Genomic DNA, 12,681 nt, shown 5'->3' on the forward strand with positions numbered 1-12,681 from the left:
CCTGGCCCACAGTCAGGGCAAATCTCTCTCACCCACCAATCCCAAGCCCGCTCAGACCCGACCAAGTAAACACAGAGACTTATATTGCTTACAAACTGTATGGCCGTGGCAGGCTTCTTGCTAACTGTTCTTACAGCTTAAATTAATCCATTTCTATAAATCTATACCTTGCCACATGGCTCGTGGCTTACCGGCATCTTCACATGCTGTTGCTCATTGTGGCGGCTGGCAGTGTCTCTCTGACTCAGCCTTCCACTTCCCAGCTTTATTCTCCTCCTTATCCCGCCTACACTTCCTGCCTAGCCAATGGCCAATCAGTGTTTTATTTATTGACCAATCAGCAGCACATTTGCCATACAGAACATCCCACAGCAGACCATGCTTAGCTTGCTTTGCATTTTATGGGTTTTTTTGTAGATCTTTGAAGTGTAAGGTCTAAGTTTTTGATTTGAGTGTTTTGTTATTGTTGGTTTGTTTCTTTTGTTGTGTTTTTGAATTTTAAAATAGGGTCTAGCCCAGACTGGCACTGATCTCACTGTTTAGCCAGAGGCTGGCCCTGAATGTGTTATCCTCCTGTTCTACCTTTCAAGTACTGGGATTACAAGTATGCACCATCTACTCTACTGCACCCACCTCTGAGGTCTCTTTCTAAATGTAAATTTAGAATTAAATTTCCCTCTGATGATTGTCATAACTACAGCTCATAACATTTAGAATGTATGTTTTTTTATGTCTAAGTATTTTATAATTCCCTTTGGCTTTCTTCTCTCACCTTTCCTCTTCTTGTTGGTTTCTAACTCCATCCTATTATGTTAAGGGAAGGTCAGTAGTTGGTTGTTTTCTTATTCTTTTGGCTCTTTGGGGGCTGCCACCCAGCTCCCAAATAAACACACACACACACACACACACACACACACACACACGCACGCACGCACGCACGCACGCACATGGGTGTGGGCTTACTCTTACTTACTAATGCCCAGCCTTGGCTTTGCTTGTTTCTAGTCAGCTTTCCTTAACTTAAATTATCCCATCTACCTTTCGCCTCTGGGCTTTTTCCTTTTCTTACTTCTGTAGTTTTCTTTTTTCTTTTTTCTTTTTTTTATTATTAAGAAATTTTCTATTCATTTTACATACCAACCACAGACTTCTGTGATCTTACTGTCACTCTTATTCCATGGCTGGCTGTGTTTCTGCCCCCCTTTTTTCCTCACTCCTTGATCTCTTTTTGCTCCTTCCTTTAATGTTCTTCTCCTATATATTCTCTCTGCCTGCCAGCCCTGCCTGTCCTTTTCCTGCCTTGCTATTGGCCATTTAGTTCTTTATTAAACCATCAGGTGTTTTAGACAAGCACAGTAACACAGCTTCACAGAGTTAAACAAATGCAACATAAAAAAATGCAACACATCTTTGCATCATTAAAGCAAATGTTCCATAGCATAAACATATGTAACACATCTTAAAATAATATTCCACAGCAAAGATCCTTTATGTGGACTTGTACAATCCATTGGGGCTTGTTTTGTCATCTAACATGTTGTCTCTCCTGATGACTCTTGGATATAGGCTTGAAAAGAATGTGTATTTTGTGATTAGTGTACAGAATGGTCCATACATATGTGTTAACTCTAGTTGGTTTTTGTAATGTTCATTCCCCCACTTTACTTTTCTTCCATATGGCTATTCTACCCACTGTTGAACTTATACTTTTACAGTTGTTTGCTCTCAATTATTTTGTTTTGGTTTGGTTTTGGTTTTTTTCAAGAAAGGATTTCTCTGTGTAGTTTTTTGGTGCCTGTCCAGGATCTCCCATTGTAGACCAGGCTGGCCTCGAACTCACAGAGCTCCGCCTGGCTCTACCTCTGGAGTGCTGAGATAAAGGTGTGCGCCACCACAGCCTGGTTTGTTTTTGTTTGATTGATTATTTTTATTTATTTATTTATTTATTTATTTATTTATTTATTTATTTATTTATTTATTTATTTATTTGAGACAGGGTTTCTCTTTGTGGCCCTGGCTGTCCTGGAACTCATTCTGTAGACCAGGCTGGCCTCGAACTTAGAGATTTGACTGCTTCTGCTGGGATTAAAGGCGAGTGTCACCACCACCCAGCAGAAAGACTTGCCTTGACTCATGGTTTCACAGTTTTCAGTGCATCTTGGTCACAAGGATGTAACAGAGCAGAGCAGCCAGACAATGAATGCTTGAGCTCTTTCTTCTGTAGATGAATTTCTAAACAGTCTTATTAAATAAGAAACACAGAGCCACATACAGAGGTAATAATAGCCGAAGAGATCAGAGCGAATAGCCAGGACTAGCCTTAGCTCACCACCACTCAGTAGTTTCCACAGAGAGAGCTTCTTCTTGTCTAAACTGAGCTTTTATTGCCTTCCTGTTCTGCCTTCTCATTGGCTCTAAGCCCAGCCACATGACTTCCTCATCACTGCCTGTCTATACAGACCTCCTGGTCTCTGTGGTTGGTACTGGGATTAAAGGCATGTGTCACCATGCTTGGCTCTGTCCCCTAGTGTGGCCTTGAACACACAGAGATCCTGCCTGCTAAGTGATAGAATTAAGGGTGTGTGTTACAGCTGCCTGACTTCTTTGTTTACTTAAAATGCCTTGCTATTTCCTCTGATCTCTAGGCAAACTTTATTTATTAAAGCACAAATAAAATATCACCACAAATATTATTTTAAGGTGTGTTGTTGCACTTATCCTAATGGTCTTATTATAAAAACCCGGAGCCAGATATTGGGGTAAATGCTGAAAGATCAGAGAGACAAAGGAACAAGCCACAGTCACTTCTCACCTCACCACCTCCACAAATCCTCTGATTGAATGTCCTCAGCCAAAAGGGCCTACCTAATTCCTGTCTCTTCCCACTTTATATTCCTTTCTCTATTCAGCCATAAACTTCCTGCCTCAACCTTCCTAGTGCTGGGATTAAAGATGTATGATCCCGGGTTGGGGATTTAGCTCAGTGGTAGAGCGTTTGCCTATCTAGCGCAGAGACCCTGGGACCCTGGGTTCGGTCCTCAGCTCCAAGAAAAAAAAAAAAAAAAAAAAAAAGATGTATGATCCCAAGTGCTGGAATTAAAGGTGTAGTACCACCACTGCCTGGCTGTTTCTTTTTTAGACTGGATTAATCTCGTGTAGCCCAGCGTGGCCTTCGATTTATAGAGATCCAGATGGATTGCTCCCAAATGCTAGGATTAAAGGTTTGTGACACCACTGCCTGACTTTTATGGCTGGCTCTGTCCTCTGATCTTCAGGCAAGCTTTATTTCTTAGATTACAAATATATCACCACAGTGTGTTACTTTTGTTTATGTTGCATTTAACTCTGTGACGCTGTATTACTTTGCCTTTCTAAAACACCTGATGGTCTAATAAAGAACTCAACGGCCAATAGCAAGGCAAGAGAAAGAATAGGTGGGGCTGGCAGGCAGAGAGAATATATAGAAGGAGAAGTCTGGGAGATTTAGGAGTGAGAGAAGGAGGAGGACATCAGGGGCCAGCCTCCCAGCTACACAACCAGCAATGGGGTAAGAAAGAAAGGTATACAGAAATAGAGAAAGGTAAAAGCCCAGAGGCAAAAGACAGGTTAATTTAAAGTTAAGAAAAGCTGGCAAGAAATAAGCCAAGCTAAGGCCAGGCATTTATAACTAAGAATAAGCCTCCGTGTGTGATATATTTGGGAGCTGGGTGGCAGCACCCCAAAAGAGAAAAACCCCCAACAACAGAGTTAAATTACCAACATGGCAGCTCACAGCCATTTGTAACTCTAGTTCCAGGGTGCCTGATGCCTCCTTCTAGCCTCTGAGTGCCACTAGATACGCATGTGGTACACAGACATACATGCTGGCAAAAACACTCATATGTAAAAACAAAACAAAAATTAAAACCTCATCAAATAAGGGGGATGAGTGAGATCTTGATTACTACAGTCACCACATATGATTCAAATGCCTTAATTTTCAGTAAGTTCAAAAATCACAAAGCAGGGCTGGAAAGATGGCTCAGTGGTTAAGAGCACTTGCTGCTCTTGGAAAGTGCTCAAGTTCAGGTCCCAGCACCTACATGGCAACTTACAACTGTCTGTAACTCCATGTGCTGGTTTTGTGTCAACTTGACACAAGCTAAAGAGACTGGAGAGGAGAGAACCTCAACTGAGAAAATGCTTCCCTAAGATCAGGCTGTAGGCAAGCCTGTAGAGCATTTTCTTCATTAGTGATTGTGGGTGGGGCCATCCCTGGGCTGGTGGTCCTGGGTTCTATAAGAAAGCAAGCCTTTGGCAGCAAGCAGTAAGCAACGTTCCTCTGTGGCCTCTGCAACAGCTCCTGGATTTCAGGTTCCCGACCTATTTGAGTCCTGTCCTGACTTTCTGCAATGACAAACAGTAATGTGGAAACATAAGCCAAATAAACCCTTTCCTCCCTACGTTACTTTGGTTATAGTGTTTCATCACAGCAATAGTAACCCTAACTAGAACACTCCTGTTCCAGGGGATCTGATTCCCTCTACTTGCCTCTGCAGGCACCAGGCACACATGTGGTACACATAACATTCATGCAGGCAAAACCAAAATATATAAAATAAAAGTAAATAAATATTTTCTTAGAAGCATAAAGAAATTGTGAGGCATATAAAGAAACAGGAAAGTATGGTCCATTCAAAAGAAAAAATTAAGTCCACAAATTATCCCCAATTAAACTTAGATATCTGATTTAATATTTAACAAAAAATATTATCCGGTGTTGGTGTTGATCAAACCCAGAGACCCATACATTTTAGCCATATCTGACAAAGACTTTAAAATATCTATTTTGAGGTTACTTGAAAAATTGAAGTCATGAATGAAGTCAAGAAAACAATATATGAACAAAATGAGACTATCATGAAAGAAAAATATTATGCAAAGGAGCCCAAATAAAATTCTGGCATTGAAAAGTACAACAGTGAAAATAAAAGTATTGCTTGATGGGGTTGAATGGATGGTTCACTTAGTTGGTCAAGTATATGCTGTGCAAGCAGAAGGACCCAAGTTCAATCTCTAGAACCCACACAAATAAATCAGGCCTTCCAGTGAATGCTTGCAGTTCCAGTGCTGAGGAGGTGGAGTCTGCTACGTCTGAGTTTAATGGCCAGCCAGTGTATCCTAATCAGGCCAATGAGAGACCCTGTCTCAAAAAAAAAAAAAAAAAAAGAAAGAAAAAGAAAAGTACAGTACCTGAGTAACATTTATGATGTTCTCTGGCCTCTACAGTACATGCTCACGTACACTCTTGTACACACATGTGCATACACACATACACACAAATTATTTGAAGGGCAGATTTGAGCAAGTAATCAGCAAGTTTGGATGGGGGTGTGTTTTAAATACCCTCATCCATCTTCCTTGTGTGTAATTTGTAGCTGGAGAGTTTCTCTCAAGTTCCACCTATACTTCCAGCCTGACTACTGGCCAATCAGCGTTTTATTTATCAGTCAATCATCCACAACACTTGCGTTAACTTTCCTGATCTTATGCAGCCTCCAGACTCTTACCTCCCGTTTTGCCTGCTAATATTACCAGAGTTTTCTCTTGAAAACACCAAATATAGCCGGGTAGCATTGGCACAGCCCTTTAATTCCAGCACTCGGGAGGCACAGACAGGTGGATCTCTGTGGGTTCAAGGCCAGCCTGTTCTACAGAGCGAGTTCCAGAACAGTCAGGAATGCACAGAGAAACTCTGTCACAAAACAAAACAAAAAGCAGACTTTATATAGTCTATTTTAGTGCCTACCAATGTCACGTGATAACTTACATCATTCACAGAAAACTAATTTTGGGTTTAAGTATGCTTAACTTTTACCAGCAGGTGGCTTTGAAACATCAGATCATATTAAGTACAGTGTATGAGTAGAGTTTGGGGCAATTATAAGATGAAGTACTTTGGTAGGCAAGAGCCAGAATAGTAAGATCTCTGAATGCTAAAAGAAGGAAAATGCAATTCAGTCTATAGACACAAAGGTGCCCTTGGATATGTGAAAGGACAATAACAATATCGCTCTGTAGACCAGACTGGCCTCAAACTCAGAGAGATCCCCCTGCCTCTGATTCCCGAGTGCTGAGATCAAAGACATGTACCATCACTGTTTTATGTCTGTTTTTTAAAAGCACTCTAGTTACATGATCAAACCCTGTCTCAAAACACCAACAGTAAAAAGATTCTGTAGGGGCTGAGGATTTAGCTTAGGTGGTAGAGTGCTTGCCTCTTGGGCAAGAAACCCTGTTTGATACCCCACACCACATATAACACCTATAATAAGATCAGAGGTCCAAGGTCATCATCTCCTTTATATGAGGCTAGCCAGGAATACATGAGATACAGATAGAAGAAAAAAAGAGAGTCCAGGAGAGTCTATAAACAAGCATCTTTACTATTTCAGTGTCAATATCCCATACTATACACAACAAGTAATACTATATACTAAATGATTGGCATTGTATCTAGTATCAGGAAACAAGAAGTCTAACACAACATCTTAAGTGACATGTATTAGTCCAGAATGTTTGTCTCAAATCCATTGAACTTTCTGATACAGCTTCTACCTTGTAAAAATGTAGGATTTAGAAGACAAACTCAGTGACTTACTATAGATTTCTTGAAGCAAACTTTATTCAAATCCAGGAATTTTGTACTTCAGTTTTTCAGGTATCTGGAAAGAACCATTCATCTTCAAATTGCACATTTTAAAGACACCTAAAGGGCATAAGTAGATGCATTTAATGATCTAATAATTAGATGTAATAATCAGAAATAAGGTATGTATTATTAATTGAAAAAGGAGATTACTAACTGGTATGTTATTCCAGCATTTGGGAAGTGGAGGCAACAGGACCAAGAGTTTGAGGCAAGCCTGGGATACATGAGGCACTTTGTCAAAAAAGACATCGGATCACCAAACCAATCTTGTCAACTGAAATGTCACCGTTGGTGGTGAAATATGACGTTCTTATTTGTTTTAACTTGTTTCTATTTTTTAACTTTCTCCAAACATCATACTGATTATGTAATAAAGTTTTATTTAAGAAAACTTAATTTATACATGTATTTTTGACTATACTTATGAATCAAGGAATATATGAAAGTTGGCTACTAAAATAGAAAACATTTTGTTAGGAGTTCCCAAGGTTATACTTTCTTCCTCATATTATTTCAGTACTTTAAAGTAGGTATATCTAAGGAAATAGGAAACATCATCCTTGTCCCACTGGGAGTGTAGGTGTTTTGTAAAGGACAAGACACAAAGAGGAACTGTAGCAATAAAACTTTTTTTTAAATTGCTTTTCTGCTCTCGTTGTAAAGGACTCACTAGGAAAACAATGTATTTCGGATAATGAGTAAGTGGTTTTAGAAGTATAAATTATTGAGAGAGGAATGTAAGGCGGGCTGAAACAGGAGCTCCGCCCCCTTTCAGTCTGAAATCTCTCTAGTGACTGCTCCTTTACTTCTCTGATCTTTCAGCATTTACCCCGATATCTGACTCTAGGTTTTTACTATTAAGAACAACTAGAATTCATGCTACAGTCTAGGGGGACAGACGGCAGCAAGTGCACTCCGGGAAGGAGCTGTCTCCGTGGGGTGCGACCAGAACAGACCCGAACATTCTGCCTGAGGCCAACCCAGGGCCCAGCTGCTGATCCTACAAAACCCAACAACTTGGAGGTGTTGGTGAGATTGTCCTACTGAACAACCTGCTCAGCTGAGATCCACTGGGGAGAGGTTTCAGAATCCTACAGTCTGCAGTCTGAGGGAACAAGATTAGCTGAGGAGTTGACAAATGAGCAAAACGTGACCTGAGAACACAAAAGAAGGCGCCGCCCAGCCACTGAACCAGATCACCAGAATCATAAGCCTACACTACACCGACTGGGAACAGGTAAGCCCCCATCTCAGGACCGGCAGACCAGGTCTCTATCCCCTAGGCCTCAGCCATCAGAGTCCCAGGGACCAAACAGCTACCCTTCCCTGCTCCCTCCCCCACCAAAACAAAAACAAAAAAACAACCCCTATGAACCCAACAACCACTGGAGCCATAAGCCCACCCTGCACCAATTGGGAACAACTGCTCCCTGAGACAGAACCCACTAATACTGATTGGACTAAGCTGCTCCCAGAGAAACAAAGCCCAATAACACCGATTCGACCAAGAACCCCTAGTGGACCAAGACAATCAATTAGAAGTATAAATTACTAAGTCTTAGGTAGTAGCAATGCCTGGCCTGGTAGCAAAGACCTGTAATCCCAGCTACCTAGGAAGTCAAGACTGGAGGATGAAAAACTCAAGGCTTGATTTCTTTACAAAGTGAGTTCAAGGCAGCCTAGTGAGTTCAAGGCACCCTGTCTCAAAATTAAAAATAAAAAAGTCTGGGGTTATAGCTGCGTGGTACATGCATGAGGTCCTGGATTCAATCCTTAGTAACAACAACAAAATAATAACTTTTAAAAAAAAAAAAACTTGCACTCTGTTTTGTTCTCGGCTACATTGTGTGTTCATTCCGGACAGGAACTCTAAACTTTGCTCTATTCCTGTTGCTTTGTATTCAGTTTGTAATACTTTTCAAATAAAATTCTCATCTGCGAGTCACGGTCTGAAACAATCTTATTCCTTCCCAGTTTCTTCAGTCCCTGAAAGGACTAACTCTAGGGAGTCTGAAGTCTGATTTGTAGATCGGATTCTAACACATAATCTTCACAGGTTTGAGGTAAAGCTGAAGTGAGAAACATGTTTTTGTAAAACCACCTATCATAATTCCAGGCTCTGCGCGCCTCAGAAACGTTGGGGAGTTGAGTCTGCCTAAGTTCTCCATAAAGGTGAACTTTGAGGCTCCTCCTGGCCCCTGGCTCCAGCTCTGACCCCCAACTCGGGCTCTGGCTCCAGCCACAGTGGCAGGGTGTAGAGGCTGAGCCCTGTGCGCAGGCGCAGATCCTCCGGCAGGCTCCGAGCCCAGGTAGGGGTGCAAGGAAGGAAGCTCCGCCTCGCGGGAGCACGCGGGGCCTATGAGGTGGTGCGGGAGGCGGGCCGGAGGGCGGAAGGAGCCGCTTCACGTGAGCAGGGGGCGGGGAGGGGGAGGCAAGGCGGCGGGGAGGCCCAGGCGGCGGAGCCTCCCGGATGGCGCTCGGCGGTAGCAGGTTGGGTACGGTCGCCGTTCCCCTCCTCACTCTGGTCTCCTCACCCCGGAGGTGGGGGGCACTTCCGCCGCCCCGGCTGGAGCCCGGCTGCCTTCTCCCGCCGGGCGGGGTCGGGCCAGGAGTTGCGGGGGGCTTCCTCCACGGGCCGAGTTCTGAGGGGAGCGGAGATTGGGTGTGGGGAAGCGGCCGCCGAGGGCAGATGGCGCATGCGCGGGCCCTACCCTCTAGGAGCCCCTGCCCAAACCGGTTCCCCCTGTCTGGGTGGGTGTCTGCCTCCAAACCCTGTAACTGCTCCCTTTTGCGAAGTCTCTCCCCTCCCAGCATAGCAGTTTTCTCTCCACTTTTGTGTTTTGGTCTCAGTCTTGTTTGGGGATCTGCCGGTGTCCTCCGCCTCAGTTTCTCCTGTTGCCCACTAGATTGGGGTGTGTGTGTCAGAGACACTGAGGTTGCCTTGGGCCTTAGGCTGGCTTAATTTGAAAGACTTGCTCGCTTTCAGTGTCACTCTGCTTTCTCTTACTGGTGTTTTCTGCCTCATACTCTCCACCTGCAATTAAAGTGTCTTTGGCATCGCACTCTTCCAGTCTACAAGAAACACCTGCCTACTCCAGCGCCTTGTGTCTTGATTTTTCAGCACCCTTCAGGGTTATGTGAGTCAGCCCCAAGGCTATCCCCAGGCTTCCAGGAGTGCGCTATCCATTCCCTGATAGTAGTCAGGACCATAGTTTTGTCAAATACCTACATTTGTAGTCTGCACCTGTTGTTGCAAGCATAACCATACCTGTGGTACCCGAAGGATCCACTTATCTTGGAAGCATATGTCCTAAGCAGACTATTATACTGATCATGCTCACAGCACTCTTTAAAACCGTGCTCCAACTTCAATTTGAGATTTGGGGGTTTGGGAAAGTCTGCGGGGCGTGGGTCCCACTCCCCCACAGGAGAAAACTGTCAGGGACAGTTTCACAGTGTATTTGATATTTTCATTTAGATTAACACCTGTTTTTGCATTCTTGTGAATAAGAAGGTGATATAAGTACATGGGCTTCCAGCTGCGTTAAGAAACAATGGAAGGTAGTGAAACTGTCAAACTGAAAAGTCATTTGGAAAAAAAAAGCTTTGGTGCCAAGGAAGTGCATTTGTAACTTTTTTTCAAGGCAGGGTTATTCAGCTCACTGTCCTGGAACTCGCTCCGCAGAAATGCGTGCGCCGCCGCCACCACCACCAAGCACATATAACTTTGTAATGTAAGCTAAGGACCTGTTTTAATTCATCTCTATATATGGTGCTATAGATTATATTTTATATTGAAGATTTAACCGAAGCTTACTTAGGAAATGAAAATGAACAAAAGAGTTCTTTATGATCTTCCTTTATAGATCTAAATTTGAATTAAAATTTGAATGCATGATTGATTTGAATATATGTACATTTTAATTTACATGTCATGCTCAGTGATTGAAGTATGAGGATCATGAGTTCAAGGCCTGGCCTGGGCTACATACATATTGATACATTGTGGAGCATTTTCCAGTTTCTTCAACTGTGTTTGTGAGTGTGTGTGTAAGTCTTGAGTGTAAAAGCTAAGCAAAGCAATGCTGGACAGTGTGGTGTCTACCTTGGTGGTAGATCACAGAATTGCAACATTAGTCAAGCCGACTCACAAACTCAAAAACACAGTTGAAGAAACTGTTCTGACATAGGCTGTCCATAATTATCTTTGCTGTTTCCAAGATTGTCAGATATCATTAGGCTTCTTTAGCAAGTGAATAAATAAGTTACAAGATTCAATGTTTCTTGAAACTAGAACTCTGTTTACCTTCAGGTCCCTGTTTAACCATTATCTAAATCATTTTTGTACTTTGTATGTATTGCTTTTGTTTTTTTAAACAATTTTTCATAGTTAGAGCTTAAGGAAAGAAAATCCAGAGATAAGGAATAGATGTATATTCCTGAAAGGAAAATGCTACCTCACCTAAGACTGTTCAGGAATGTTTTCATTTCTTCACAAACTGGTTACCTGGTTGTCTTCCTCCACTTTCATCATTTTCTGGTATTGTTAGTCTTAAAAAAACTTGTAAGCAAAACAGTATTGATGGGTAATTACACTTAGATTGCAGCCACTGTGTTGACTCTTAACAGCCTTGTTTCTTTTCATGTGCAAAGATTAACCAAATATGGAAGTGTGCAAGTCATGGCCTAGAAGTTTCCCTTCTCTTTCAAGTTGACCATAACACTCTGAAGACTCACTTTCAGAGTAGAATTTTGTAAGACCCAAGTACCCCTGTCCCTTTTTTCAGTCATTAAAAAGTAAATAAAACCCTAATTCTGTCCTTAAAGTTCATAATTGACACTAAATACTTGGCAATAAAATATGAAAATAGATTTTAATTGTTTGGATACGCTGCCAAATTTAGAGGTTTGTACTTCCCCAAGAACCCAATGCATAATTGTTAAAAGTTTCTGGTTAAGGCTGTATCAGATCAGCGCTTACATCATCAGCCACTAGTCTTTGGGCTCTGTAAATCTCTGTGGCAATAATTTTTTTTTTTCCATAGCAAAGTCTTACTTTTTTTTTTTTGGCCGCTAGGATAGCCTGGGCTAGTGATCCTTCTCTTGGCTGCTGGAAGTACGGAAATGCATCTCACTTGTAGCTTGTGTTGGACTTTTTATGGCATGTTAACTATGAGTTTCTGTGGTAAAGTTAACATTGTTATTCAAATTTAACAGTAATTTGTTTTTGAACTTTCTCTTCCCATTTTCCATTATCCATCCATTACAACCCACAGTGTACAGTCTGGATCTGCTCCTTCTAAGGATGAGTCTTGCCCCACTTAAAAGAAGTGTTATTGAAGGGCTCTAACAGGCCTGAGCATGGCAAACACTGCAGACAGGTTTTGCCCTTTCCCTCTCCCTTGCTAAAATCCCTGACATTCCTAAAGCTAGGCCCCCCAAGGCCTAGTCCCTTTTTTGGCCATGACTCATTCTTGAGACAAAACACCAAGGTCCAACAATCAAAATTCATTATTTGACTAACATGTCCAATCAGGATTTACCAGCTCACCCTAGCGCAGACTCCCCCTTAAAAACTCACTCCTGCAAAAACACCCTCTCTTGCTTCTCTTGCTCTCTTGTTTTCTTGGCTTGTTGGATGTGTTTGCTGCTGCCTTTGCAGCCTCCCCAGTCCCTCCCCACTTTCCCCTCTTAGGTAATAAATCTCCTTTGGGCTGAGAATTTGGTGTCTGGATATGTCCTTTGCCAGTTCTCCCTTCGGTTACACAGACTGAGAATGTTGTTACTGTTGTTTTGAGATAGGGTTTCATGTCCTAAAAGCCAGTGGTAGACCAGGTTGGCCTTGAACTCAGAGATCCAGTTGCCTCCCAAGTGCTGGTATTAAAGGCCACTATATCCAGCTTGACTCAGAATGTTTGAAGTATAGTAAGTGCATTCACATCTAAATTGGATTAAATGATGAGTATATGTAGGATATGGATGGAAATAGC

At 42.3% G+C, this 12,681-nt stretch overlaps 1 protein-coding gene across 2 annotated transcripts in view; it reads left to right on the forward strand.

Moving 5' to 3' along the window:
- The window catches only part of Rabgap1 (RAB GTPase activating protein 1), a 129,411-nt gene that overhangs the window by 3,077 nt on the left and 113,653 nt on the right, over positions 1 to 12,681 (forward strand). Inside the window, exon 1 of one of the 2 annotated variants that reach the window (XM_059260189.1) lies at positions 9,106 to 9,181. The exons of the other annotated variant lie outside the window; for it this stretch is intronic. The gene's annotated coding sequence lies outside the window, so the exon portion shown is untranslated. Of the gene's footprint in view, positions 1 to 9,105; positions 9,182 to 12,681 lie in introns of those variants that run through there. 2 annotated transcript variants of the gene reach the window in all.

This window comes from Peromyscus eremicus, chromosome 4 (assembly GCF_949786415.1).
Source record: "Peromyscus eremicus chromosome 4, PerEre_H2_v1, whole genome shotgun sequence".
In the NCBI taxonomy this organism is placed as follows: domain Eukaryota; kingdom Metazoa; phylum Chordata; class Mammalia; order Rodentia; family Cricetidae; genus Peromyscus; species Peromyscus eremicus.